At 40.2% G+C, this 13,091-nt stretch overlaps 1 protein-coding gene across 1 annotated transcript in view; it reads right to left on the reverse strand.

The window, feature by feature from the left end:
- The window catches only part of PSD3 (pleckstrin and Sec7 domain containing 3), a 733,176-nt gene extending 722,056 nt beyond the window's left edge, over nucleotides 1–11,120 (reverse strand). Inside the window, exons 1-2 of the mRNA XM_082715136.1 lie at nucleotides 10,977–11,120; nucleotides 5,808–5,870 (exon numbers count right to left, since the gene is read on the reverse strand). The gene's annotated coding sequence lies outside the window, so the exon portion shown is untranslated. The remainder of the gene's footprint in view (nucleotides 1–5,807; nucleotides 5,871–10,976) is intronic.
- Between the last annotated feature and the right edge of the window lie 1,971 nt (nucleotides 11,121–13,091).

Here is a 13,091-nt window from a genome sequence, read left to right on the forward strand (position 1 = left end):
ACAAGAAAGCTTATTGCTCTATCATCCCTCTAATTGTTCTTTATTCTAATTAGTAGAACTTTATCTGTATCGAAGTCTTAATTATTCAAGGACTCTAAAATCCCTGAATCTTCTTTTCTACGAGAAAGTTACTTTTTTTCCCCTCTGCTTGAAACCCCTAAGTGTTCTCTTCCTTATGTCTAGCAGAACAAAGTAGGGAACAAGAACAAAACCCATAGCATACACTACACTTTCCTTTGTCTTTCCTTTGTTTTATCATAAAAGAGTTGCCCTGGCAACTAAGTTACTAACCTCCTAGGAATGCATTCCTTCTTTATTTTCAAATTTATGCTGCATCAAATATTTCTTTGCTTAACCTTGAGACTCTTACTCCTAAGAGACTTCTTTTTTCTTTTCCAGTTTTATGGAGATAACAATTGATATACAATACTGTATAAGTTTAAGGCATACAGCATTATAATTTGACTGACACAGATCATGAAATGATTAGGAGACTTCTTAAATGGGCCAAGCTTTTTTCCTGAAAATTTTAAGATCAAACAATATTCAAAAAATGTTTTTAGCTCAGCTATCCAATGACTTCTTAAATTATATTTTTGGAAAAAATAATTTAAGCTACTTTGTTATCCATTCCATTATTTTTCTTGAATTAAATTTGTTGACTATGTCCATTTTCACACATGAGTACATTAAAACAATCTTATTCTTCTCAAAATGCATTTATTTGAGATAAATTTCTTATTTCCAATCATTATTTTAAGTCCCTACCTCATAAGTTATTTGTGAAAACTAGGATTCATATAAATTAATTACATTTAACATAAAGCCCTTAAGGAAGTGACCATAAGTAAACAAGCACTAAAAAATGTTAACTGCTCTTACTATCATTTCAAGAGTGATTAAGAAAATATTGATTATCTGTTGTGATGGTTGGTCTGTATTTTCTGCCTAAGAAATCTATGAGTGTGTGTGTGTGCGTGTGTGTGTGTGTATGTGTGTGCTTCCTGAGAAGTCATTTGAAAGTTAAAAATGTACTCCTGTTTAAAACTGAACAGGGATGATCCCAGGGTCCCAGGATGGAGCACCACATCGGGGGTGTCCCTGCTCGGCAGGGAGCCTGCTTCTTCCTCTCTTCCCCATTCCTGCTTGCTTGTCTCTCTACTCGTGCTGTCTGTCATTATCTTTGTCTGTCTCTCAAATAAATAAATAAAATCTTAAAAAAAAAAAAACTGAGGAGGGATTGTGGTGACCTAAAATCTCCTTATCAAAACTTCAGACGTATGTATGTGTATGGGATAGAACAACCCTCAAGGCTAAACACGAGACATACACTGTACAGGGACTTCATGTTTATCAGTGTCTCCTAAACAGAGTTCTCAAACTCTACGTTATCAGTTTCTGCTGAGACTTCATCCAACAAAATATTGTTGAGATCATATTATTCATGAACTCGCCTCCAGTAAAACTGTGAGTCACAGTCTGCTCTCTTGGTAATAGTTGCAAAATGCAACATTTTATAAAAATTGTAAAATCCTGTAACATTTGACCACACCGTGCTGATTATACAGTCTTGAGATTCAGGTCTTGGAAATGAAAGCTTTCATCAGTGGGGATGGCATGGTATAGAGTAAGTGTACATTTTAGTCAAACTATGGGCCAACTCCAGGAGCATACCGTGAAGAAACCAAGCAGCTTCAGAAGCCCAGGCCAGGCCTATGGTCTGTCACTCTAATAGTGGGGATTTTTTCCCCGGTGAGGGTCTACTCAGTACATGCCAAGTGTTTGAAAAGAAACCAACTAAAGACTTCATGTAAATTTAAAAAGATTCAGTTCTTGAGAGAAAAATATGAAATAACCCTCTGCAAATTAACAACACATGGTGCAGAACCTTCCTTAAAAACAAAAAATAAAATATATTTAGAAAGGCAGAGAGAGGGACGCCTGGGTGGCTCAGTTGGTTAAGCAGCTGCCTTCGGCTCAGGTCATGATCCCAGCGTCCTGGGATCGAGTCCCACATCGGGCTCCTTGTTCGGCAGGGAGCCTGCTTCTCCCTCTGCTTCTGCCTGCCATTCTGTCTGCCTGTGCTCACTATCTCTCCCTCTCTCTCTCTGATAAATAAATAAAGTCTTTTAAAAAAAATGGTTTAAAGAAAGGCAGAAAGAGTCACAAACCATTGCAATATCTAGATTTTTTTCCTGCCCCAAGACCCCCAAGACTATTTGCTGACTTGGGATGATATGAAATTCACTGAGAAAGCATGTTGTTGATGGATATTTATTGACATGTAAAATGTTCATATTTTGGATGTACAATGTAATCCATATTTACTTATTTATTTATAAATAACTATAGAAAAATGTCTAGACGTTTCTGTGTCAAAGTATTAATACTGGTTACCTCTGGGTGGAAAGCAGACAATATTTATTCATCCTCTATAATGTGCAAGCACTTGTCATGTCATTTATCCTTGTAATAACTCTGTGCGATGCAGGAAGCCTACAGAGGGACCAGTGCAGGGGAGCAAGTACACTGTTTTACACAATTGGCATTTAGTAAATTATAGCTATTCTTTATTATTGTCTTATGATTATTTTAATATTGTTTATGATTTAGAGATTATCTTTGTTTTATGAATAAGAAGCATAGGGGAAATAGCTCAAAAGGTCCACAGAGTCAGACTGCCCTGGTCTGAATCTTTGCTGTTAGCTGGGTGACCTTGGGCAGGTCATTTAATCTCTGACATTCAGCTTCTTCACTCATTAAATGATCACAACGATAGTAAGTATAGTTACTTCATAGGGTAGTTGTGAGGATTAATAAAGTAATCCACAAAAGGTGCTTAAAATAGTACTGTCTGGAATAGAGCAGGCACTCGATAAATGCTGACTTTTATTCTTGCTTAATTAATCTTCATAATGAATCCAGGAGGGGATATAATGATTTCAGCTTTACAGATGAGAAGATTGACGCTCAGGCAGGTTGAACAGCGGAATGATGACTACTGAGGTTAAGGACATCTGAAAATATGAGGCACTGAATGGGAGTCCGGGAGTGAGGCAAAGGACTTGGCAGTTGAGTTATAAAAAGACATTAAGAGGCACCGGGGAGAGTTTTTGCCAGTTTCCTTCCTACCCATGTCTGTGGTGAATAATGCATACCCGTATGCATATTTATACCTGCTGTAGGTCCTAGGGGTCCTTTCTAAAGATCACAGAGGAGCAATAGGATTGAGGAAAGGGTGTGGCCTTGGGATTGAATCCTTGCTCCCCCACGACTAGTCAAGTGACCCTACAGTCTCTACCTCTCTCTGAGCCAAAGTTTCCTTCCCTGACAAAAAGGGGCTATAATATCCACCTCATGAAGTCAGTAAAAATTAAATAAAATAAAAATAGCTATCTCGTAATGAGTGCCAGGTGTGCAAGAAGCACTATACAAGTTCCTTTACACAAACTCCACTGTAGACTCTCAAAAAATGCCGGTTTCCTTCTCTTCCTCCTTCCCTTTCCCAGGTGAATGACACATATCACATAAATAATGGCTCTTGCCTTCCTAATACTAATCAAGGAGAGGTTTTTTTCATTCACTTTGTTTTTTTGTTTGTCGAGTGCAGCAGGGTAATGTGATCTGACTTGGGCTTCAACATGGTTATTCTGGCTGTTGTGTTGAAGACAGACAGGAAGGGGCCACGCGATAAGGAGAGAGAGCACCTACCACAATCGTCCAGGTGGGAAGCTACAGAGGCTGGAACCAAATGGTCAGGTTCAGAATATTTCTGATGGCAGAGCTGACTAAACTTCCTGAAGGGTTGAATGTATGGTGTGAGAGAAAAAGCACTCAAGAGTGACCTTGAAGTTCCGGGAAAGATGAAGATGTCATTAGTGGACAAAGTTTCAGACAAAGATGTAGGGATAGAGTTTGGGACATGTCAAGTGTGACAAGGCCGTTAGACATCTCTGCTGACTCTGAACTGTGTCAATTTAGCTAATTTCTCCAGTTTCTTTCCTTGTATGGTTCTGGGTTTATTGTGCCACAAGCTTTCCTTTCTGTGTGCATGGAACAGGGGAGTCAGAATAGAAGGTTTCTTAAGATAACTTTTAATCCACAACATAATATTTTAGCTAGAGTACGCATACCCGCAGCATTGGAAAGAGAGTTTGTTCGATTTGCTACAGAACCTTTAGTCCACCGTGGCCATGGCCAGCACCCACAGAGCATCAACTCAGAGTCTTGATTCCTTCGTGATTCCTTCCTTTCAAGCTGCCCCATTCTGCTTTTAAGTCAGCACCGACTTGACTTTAAGCTCCCAATATCTCTCTTTGCCTTGATCATCAGAACCACATCCCTCCCTTCCTGTGATCCAAGTCTTCTAGTAGTCTGATTTTCCACTAGAGTCTTCAAAACCCCTAAGGGCTTCTCTAACTTGGTCCGGCAATTTAATTTCCTCCTTTTCAAAGAAAAAGAGCATCCAGAGAAGAGACACAGAGGCCTCCATTCCTGCCCTCATCTCAGGGAAGAGAAAGAAATTCCCAGGACAGAGACGGGGGTGGGGGGGTGCGGGGGCGAAGAATCCCATCTCGTCACTGCAGGAATTCTTTCTGGAAAACTGGTCTTTTCAATCCACACCTTCAAATATTATCTCAAACCTTGACTCCCCTCCCCCAACTCTTGTCCTTGAAAGTTCACTCCTATGCATCTATCTGAGATTATGGAGTTAGGCTGAAATTGTCTGCATTCACAGTTTTCTAACACACTGTTACTTAATCATTTGTATGAATGACACTGCTGGTAATATTTCTTCTTTTTAGAAGTGCCACGTGAGCGGCATGCTTTGTAATCTTTTTTTCCAATTTTAGTATATGTGCTGCTGAAGCGAGCACATCCTAATTATTTATAAACTATGCATTTTGTGTAGCCACCAGTTGTCCTTAAAGGGAAGACTGACACTTCCTGTGTTGGGCAACAGCTCGGCATGGCAATTGGTTATCTGGTTAACAAGTTTCTCTTTGACATTTAACGAACTGCAATCGTTTCACAGATCAGTATTTGCTTCTTGAGGGCAAAGGACCATATGAAGGCCAGCCTAGTGGGTCTCATTACAAAAATAAAGGCAATTTCTATGGATAAATGGAAAGTAAAAATTTGTCTTTCCTCCGTTTTTTAAAGTTTAAATGTCCGGCTTTTCTGTGGAAATACATATCTTATTCTAATATTTTTGCTGTTATCGTTTTATTTATAACTTCTTTGTCATCAACTCAATGCTTTGGTTATGATTTTACCTCTTCAACACCTAAGATATTATTAAATACAGGACAGAAAGCAAGGTTTTTTAAACACACGGAACTAGATCTAAAATCAAGATATAACTTGAGTTTTCCAATAAAATTATCCTTCAATTTATGTTCACGAAAACTCTATCTCTATTTATCTAATCAGTCAGTATTTCAAAGCATACTGAAATAAAAGCATGATTCACAGGTCATCAACCTGCCTGGAGCCTCAAACACCCAGTCACTGGCCATCTGATTTGATAGAGCAGATTCTGATGGTAAAACTAAGAATCTAAAAAAAAAAAAAAAAAACTAAGAATCTTTTTCTGTCTCCTTCCTTCCAAGGAAAGCATAGTGCAAAGTAGCCTTGCAAAAATACTTCAAATCACCTCATCCCAATGAAAGAATTCCTATTCTTATACACTCCTGATTGTAAAAAGGACAGCATTTTTTATAGGACCCAAGGTTTGCTCCTAAAACATATTCTTACTCGTTGTGCTTTGCTCCGCATGAAAATTTCCGTGCTAGTCAGTGACTTACCAGGCTTGCATCTGGTTAGGTCCTTGGAGAGGTTCCTCTTTGCTCTGAGGTTGTGTCAGAAACCTAAAGTATAAAATGCGTTCAGTGAAGCTGCCTGGCGTGAGTGACTTCGCTTATTCCAGTGGATTCCACAACAGATTGAAAATCTCAGTCCTTCTCTCCGTAAAATCTGAAAAATATTTTCTTCCTCATTCTCCTTCTCTTCTACACTTCAGGCCACGATGAAAACCACCACACAATCTTGGCTTACTTGTCAAGGAAAAGGTGTAAAATGTACACGTACCAAGCAAATTAGGAATCAATTACAAAAGAATTTAAACGTTTCTTCAAATAGATGGAGCTACCCCATTAGCTCTTTGCTTGTATATATTTGTCAAAAGAATAGGCTTTTTCAATGCTGGAATGAGGTAAGTGCAGCAAGAGACACTTCTGCTAGCTGTGAGAGAGAAAGAGAGAGAGATTCTAAAACAATCCAAGGGTAATCAGATCCTTTGGCTCTGACAATTAAGCCGAAGTACGCTACAGGAAGTGCACTGGTTAGCTAAAGTTAGAGCAACAGTGGCCTCTTATGGAGCCCCAGATGTCACACTGATTATATACAGTGTGATAACTTGTCATTTATTTTGACAGTCATTCAAATAAAACTACAGGGTCACAGGACGACAATAGAAAAGCCATCTCAGGCCTAATTATTTTATTTTTGCAAGTAAGGCCATAAAGTTCCTGTTCTGCGACCATCCCCTTCCTTCCCAGCAGTGTTTCATTGCCTCTCGTGAGACATTTTTAAAGGAGCAAATATACTCTCCTGAGGTCTAACTTTTAAAAAATTACCATTGACATGCGAATTTTTGTTTTCTTAAGGTTTCTGGCATCATCTACGGTGATATCATAAGCAAACAGTCTTACAGTATTTAACTTGACAACCTATATAGACAAATATCATACAACTGGGGAAAAATGTCCAACTCTGCATGAAGCAGTTTTGTCCACTTGGCAGCATAAAATGCAGGCAAAATTCACAAACACTGGGAGACGGCAAGTGGTAGTGGGAAAGTTGTTCCACTGTTTGCTACGCTTGTTTCTTTTCTTTTATGCCGTTTTTACAAATGTGAGCACGTGAGCACAGCCAAGAAAATTAGCATAGCTGAGTCTACCCGAAGTCTAGTAAGAAGCTGATCCTAAAGAAAAACCAGACAGACAGGTTGTACCCTGAATCTTTTCAGATTTGGCGTTTTGGGGGTTCAGGGACCTTTGTATTTAGAGAACTCTGACCTCTTCCTGCAGACCTTAGTGTGCTTTGCCTCCTACGTGGCAGAGAGACATCCAGAACAGACAGCGCTGGGAAACACAGCAAGGCCAATAGAAACGTAGGAAGGAGAAAAAACTATTTGAGAAGAGTTCCCTGATCTAGCATATATTTAGTGAAAACAATACCACAAAGGTAAATGTGAAGTAAATTCCTAGATAAACCGAAGGACGGCTCCAAGTGTCAGGAGCTTACCTGCCAGAAATTTCTCTGCCTACCACAGATAATTCCATGGGTTGACTGAAGCGATAGTACCAGGCCATGTGAAATAACCTGGTAACATTTCATATTGCTTCAGATAAATAGCCCTCTCCTGTCATGTTATCTGTTTACTGAGCATGAAGCTAGGAACTCTCACGGATTCCTACCAATATCAAGATTCTAAGAATTATTCTACTGGTCTTCAATTATGTTCCTCGAGGGCACATTTGTGGTCTTATTTCCTAGAAGTATTTTGTTTAGTTATACAAATGCGTATTAAAAACTCTTAACACGTGTTCTATAACGCACAAGACAGTCAATTTCCACTTGTGTCTGAATGCACAGTCAATAAAAACATTTTGCAGTCCTAGTGGAAAACCAAGAGGAGTCCTGGCCAAGGTCTCCTTCAGGTTGGCAAACATAATGAAATACTTTGCATGATGAAGCATTGTTTGCAATTGTGAAATAACTTGTTCTTTTCTACTTCTGGAGCTGGTTTTGTATTTATCTGAGCTGTAAGCATTTTCCAAAAATCAAACTACCTTACAGAGAGAGATTCTGATATTCTTTCTTTAAAGGCACACATCTTTGCTCTGTGAGCGGAGTACTAGAATCTTTTTCAGCTCTATTCCCAGTTTCCCATGAAGGTCACGTCTCTATCTCTGGCCCTCCTTCAAAGCTATTCCACTCCACTGATATTTTCCAAGTCTGATAGAGAAGGATGTACCTATTCTATACATAGATAGATAGATATAGATTTTATTTATTTATTTATTTGTCAGAGAGAGAGATCAAGAGATCAAGCACAAGCAGGGAGAACAGCAGGCAGAGGCAGAAGCAGGCACCATGCTGAGCAAGGAGACGGATATGGGACTGGATCCCAGGACCTTGGGATCATGACTAATCGTCTGCTAAAAGCAGACGATTAACCCACTGAACCAGCCAGGTGTCCCTATATTTTATTTTTAAACAGAAGGGACACAACACATTTAAAGATTTTAAGCAGTAGTGGCAGATCTCATTTTTTTTTTTTCCTAAATATTTTTTCTTATTAGAAAAGAAAAAGCTTCATTATGCAAAATTTGGAAATTTTAGAAAAGTACAAAGTACAAAAGTGATTATACAAATCAGCCACATTACCATTAGCCAAATATAATCACTCTTAATGTTTCTTTTCAGTCCTTTTTTCTATTAAATACTTACTTTTTTTAAAGATTTTATTTATTTATTTGACAGACAGAGATCACAAGTAGGCAAAGAGGCAGGCAGAGAAAGAGGAGGAAGCAGGCTCCCCGCTGAGCAGAGAGCCTGATGCGGGGCTCGGGACACTGGGATCATGACCTGAGCCGAAGGCAGAGGCTTTAACCCACTGAGCCACCCAGGCGCCCCAAATACTTATTTTTTAATAATATTCAGATAGTATTGTGTTCTGTTTTCTCTACCTACCTTTATATTTGAAATAGTTTTATCCTCATGTTGGACAAATGTGATTTTAATTTCCACATAACCATCATAGTTTATTTACTTCTTCCTCCATTGTAGAACATGTAGATATTTTCCAATTTTTCATTATTTTCAGTAATATTATTGGGAGTATCTTTCTCAACATTTAAGAATTGCCTCTCATCATTAAAGCAGCTGATTAATCCAATAGTTCTACACACACATAAGTTTCAGTCACCTGTGAGGTAGGGGTTGCTGTCACCTTTGGCCGTCACATTGTCTTCAGATAGATCCTGTGACTTGTCTGAGGCCACGAAACTAGTTATTTGAAATTTGGAATTCTTCCATTTTTTTCACTTTCTCCATCTCTCATGTTCAACAAGCACTATGTCATCTTTTTGAACTCTCTCTTTTTAACCCCTTTATTTTCATTTTACACGAACTCTTTCTACCCCATTCCAGGCCCTTCCTTGTAGCCACACCACGAAGCCCCCCAAATGGCCTTCCCACCTCTGGGACCTCCTCGTTTTAATCTTCCCTGTACACCCGCACACTGTTATATGGATCTTCCCTTATGCCACGATCCAGCTCACTGACTTCTAGGGAAACCCTACATATAACATAAACTCCTGGCCTGGCTCTCAAAGCACCATTTTCGTAAAGCCCCATCAATCTGACTTCACCCACTCCCCTCTGTTTTTTTCACTATCGCCTTCTTGGCTTCTTGTCTTCTCCTTACAGTATTTATCCCATTCAAAATACTCTCATTTCCTTTCCATTTCTTCAAATTTTATTCAATCCTCCAACACCCAGTTCGAGTCTCATTTACTCCATGAAATAACACAAGCTTCCCATTGGATTTGACGAACTTGCCTTCCCACTGGATTTTAGGTTGGCCAACTTGCGTTCAAAACTCTGCTTTGCTGCTTTTGCTGGGAGAATTGGGAAATATAATTAACTCCTATGAGCCTATTTCTACATATGGAAATGTGAACAATTATACTAATATCTGCCTTCTATCAACCTCCCAGGATCCTAAGAAAGATTGAATGTGTGTTACAAAGATTTGGTAAGCTGCTGAGTGTTATACAGATAAGAGAAGGTATTGTGCATACTTTAAAACTGTTCAGTATCCAAGTCTCTAACCCATAATAGAGCACTGAATTACATTCTGTCCTATAATACTCTCTCATTGTTTAATTTTGTTAATCATTTCTTCCTCAGCTTGGCCATAAAGTCTCTGAATGAATACAATATATTACTTCTATAATCCCCATAGCCTAAAACTGCATGTTGTCTTAATGACTGCTAGTCTAACAGACATGGGTTATAGCTGGTCATGTCTGGCTATGGGTCACTTCAGGATTTAGATATAAATTAAAGAGCCCCAGCTTTCTGTAAGTCTTCTGGAGTAGGATAGTCTTATACTTTGGGGAGTTCTAGAAGACCGGGAGCAAGGTTAGCATACACCTTTGTGAAGTCTATGAAAATGTACTCTTAATTTGGACCCTGCCTTTCACAGATATTCACCAAATTTTTGCAGCAACTTTTAAGTAAATGTAAAACACAGTCTGAAATCAGAGAGCAGAAACAAGTATGTACTATAGACATCCAGGAACAATAGCTAGACCCTCGGACATCTTTAACAGAAATCTTGGGTTACCTAATCATGGTACATTATTAAAGATGGTCTGCTGATGATCTGCTATGAACGAATGATGTCCTCACATGGTACCTGAATATCAACAGGTCCAGAAGTGAATCCATTGTTTCCATGGCCATCACCCAACTCACCTGCTCTCCTTCTTTCCCATTCTATTTAAAGGCAACATGAAATACCAAAATAAAAACCGTTGCTCAAATCTTTTTTTCCTCACCTCCCACTGTCCCACACCATTGTAAAAAATTCTCTCAAATCTTTTCTGCAACCTCTCTTTCAGTCTTCAGTTGAGCCCTTATCATCTCTTGCCTAAATCATTTTAACAGCCATCTAAATAAACTTCGAATAATTTGCCTAGTTTCCAGCTCTTCCTTGTCCAATCTGTCCTTTTATACTGTCACCATTTTGGTCACATCTTTGACATCTTTGTTGGACATTTTTCCTAGATTGCCTTCTAGAGCTTCTACTACAAAAACTTTCTCACCCTTCTGTTTCCCTGGAATTTTCCAGTTCCTCCTTTGCCTCACGCCATACCTTGCACGTCTATGGTTGTACTTACCACACTTTCTTATGCTTGTCTCCCTGGAGTAAATGGTAAACTTCTGGAAGCTGAGCTATCTCATTCATTCCTGCACTACAGTGCACTGAACAGTGCCAGGCACATGGTAAGTGCCCATAAAATTTTGCTGAAAAAAAAGTTTCCAAGACTAAGTACCTCTCCCAGATCCTCTTTTTATATTAGTACATCCAGTCCCAAAATAAAACTTGTGCTGTGTAAGGTTTCTTTAAAAAGCACACCCTGCATCTTAACAGGAAGTTACAGATTAATAAACAGCTGACTGAACAAACGAAATAGCATCCAGTGAATCACCAGTGGACTGTCAGTTGCTGCTAACCAGATGCGGGGAGAGAGACGAAAGATGAAGACGAAACATCATTCCTCAAGGATGCAACGTTGTGTAAGATGTTCCAAGGCTCCGGGTAATAAAGTGTAACATATTTTCCTATACCCTGGTGGTCATTCAGACACAGAAAAAAGACCATAACAAAAGTGAATTTGGAGCTGTGTGAATACAGAAACTGGATAAATACCAAAGCTGTGGCCACAGAATGTCCACCACACCCTACCTCATCCAATGTGGTGGATCTTGCCTGTGGTGCGTACTCAGTTTTTTAGTTACTGTTCCTGAGAATGTAATGCATATACAGACAATATTTGGTTTGGGGTAAGCACTGACTGCCCTGCAATAGAACTAAGAGAGCTGGGCTAGTTTCACAGTTCTAAAACTTAAAGAGGTCCACTACCCTTCTGCATCACAGAGCTGAAGGCCTAAAAAACACAGCCCTGGGCACAGGCTACATGGACCAGGTGTACCATCTGGAGCTTTTTCTCTCGGAAAAAAATGCTAAACCCCAGCATCTTGGAAGGTGAGTTCCTATTGAAACTCCCAATGACAGCCTTTACTTGGGAAGATGGCCAAAGGAAGCGAGGGGATGACTGGTGGGTGACAATATTCAAAGGGATCATGGTCAGACCATATAAAAATAGAACACTGACCCACGATCTCTGCACCAGCCAGACCAAAAAGGTCAAGATTTGATTAATAAAAGCAAGCTCTCCTAATGTTTCCCTGTCTGTGCAAAGCTTCCAACTCAGAACCAACCAGAGAAAGCCAAATATGCTTCCCAACTGATCACTTGTCTTCTTTACCCAGGTCAACAGACTAACTGGGGCCCACCTGAAGCCTTCCTTGTTTTCCACTATAAAGTCTTCCCCCTCCTTGCCTACCCTTGAGTCTGTCTTTGGCATGACAGTGACTAACTTCCTAGCCAAAGCAAGCTCTGAATCAACAGTCTCTGCTTGTTCCCTTTTGGGCATTTGTGGTCTTTGAAGCATTCTAAGAGCCTGCCATGTGTGACAGAAGGACTTGGCATTGCAGTGGGGGTGGAGGTGGGGAAGTTGGGGGCGGAGGGGGTGAGATCTGGAACTGGAAGAGGCGTACTTTCAACTTTATTGGAAGTAGCTGGGGATGCAGAAAAAGGGCACAGGGGGTCCTTCGAGCCAGGGCCTGAGGGTGCACTGGAGAAAAGGGAAAGGAACCGAAGAAAAACGGCCAGCAATGAGCAGGCACATGAAGATGGGCCGCAAGTGGCGTGGGTTGACAGCTGCGCTTGCCAGCCACTCTAGAACGTGGAAGTGGAAAAGGGTGGTGCATGTGCGGCCAGTGACATCTACAATGACCAGAGAGGAAAGAGGGACAGTTCTGCAGCCCGGAGAAGTGCATCAAGAGATTTGCAGCTGGACTCCAGGTGGAGGAGGTCCTCATGATGGACCTAGCGGTGGGAGAAATGGTGCAGATTCACTAGAACAATAGTCTGCAGGGGACCAGCTGCAGATCCTCCAGCACCAGCTCAAGATGGAGGAGAGCATCCTCAACACACAGTAGGAAATGGTGAAGAAGACACTGACTTGAGACCCTATGTTGCTTCTGGGTCCTAGGTGACCACAGCTGGCCTTAGCTCCAAAGTAGCCTCCTCCTGTCTTTGCTGACTTATGAAACAAAAAACAAAAATGATGTAAAGAAAACAGATTTTCATAGGACCAGAGAGGGCAAAACAATCCAGGAAAGCAAAAACAAATGCGGCAGGCTGAGACATTAATAACACCAAAGAG

The sequence above is a fragment of the Mustela nivalis genome, assembly GCF_964662115.1.
Source record: "Mustela nivalis genome assembly, chromosome: 20".
Classification (NCBI taxonomy): Eukaryota; Metazoa; Chordata; class Mammalia; order Carnivora; family Mustelidae; genus Mustela; species Mustela nivalis.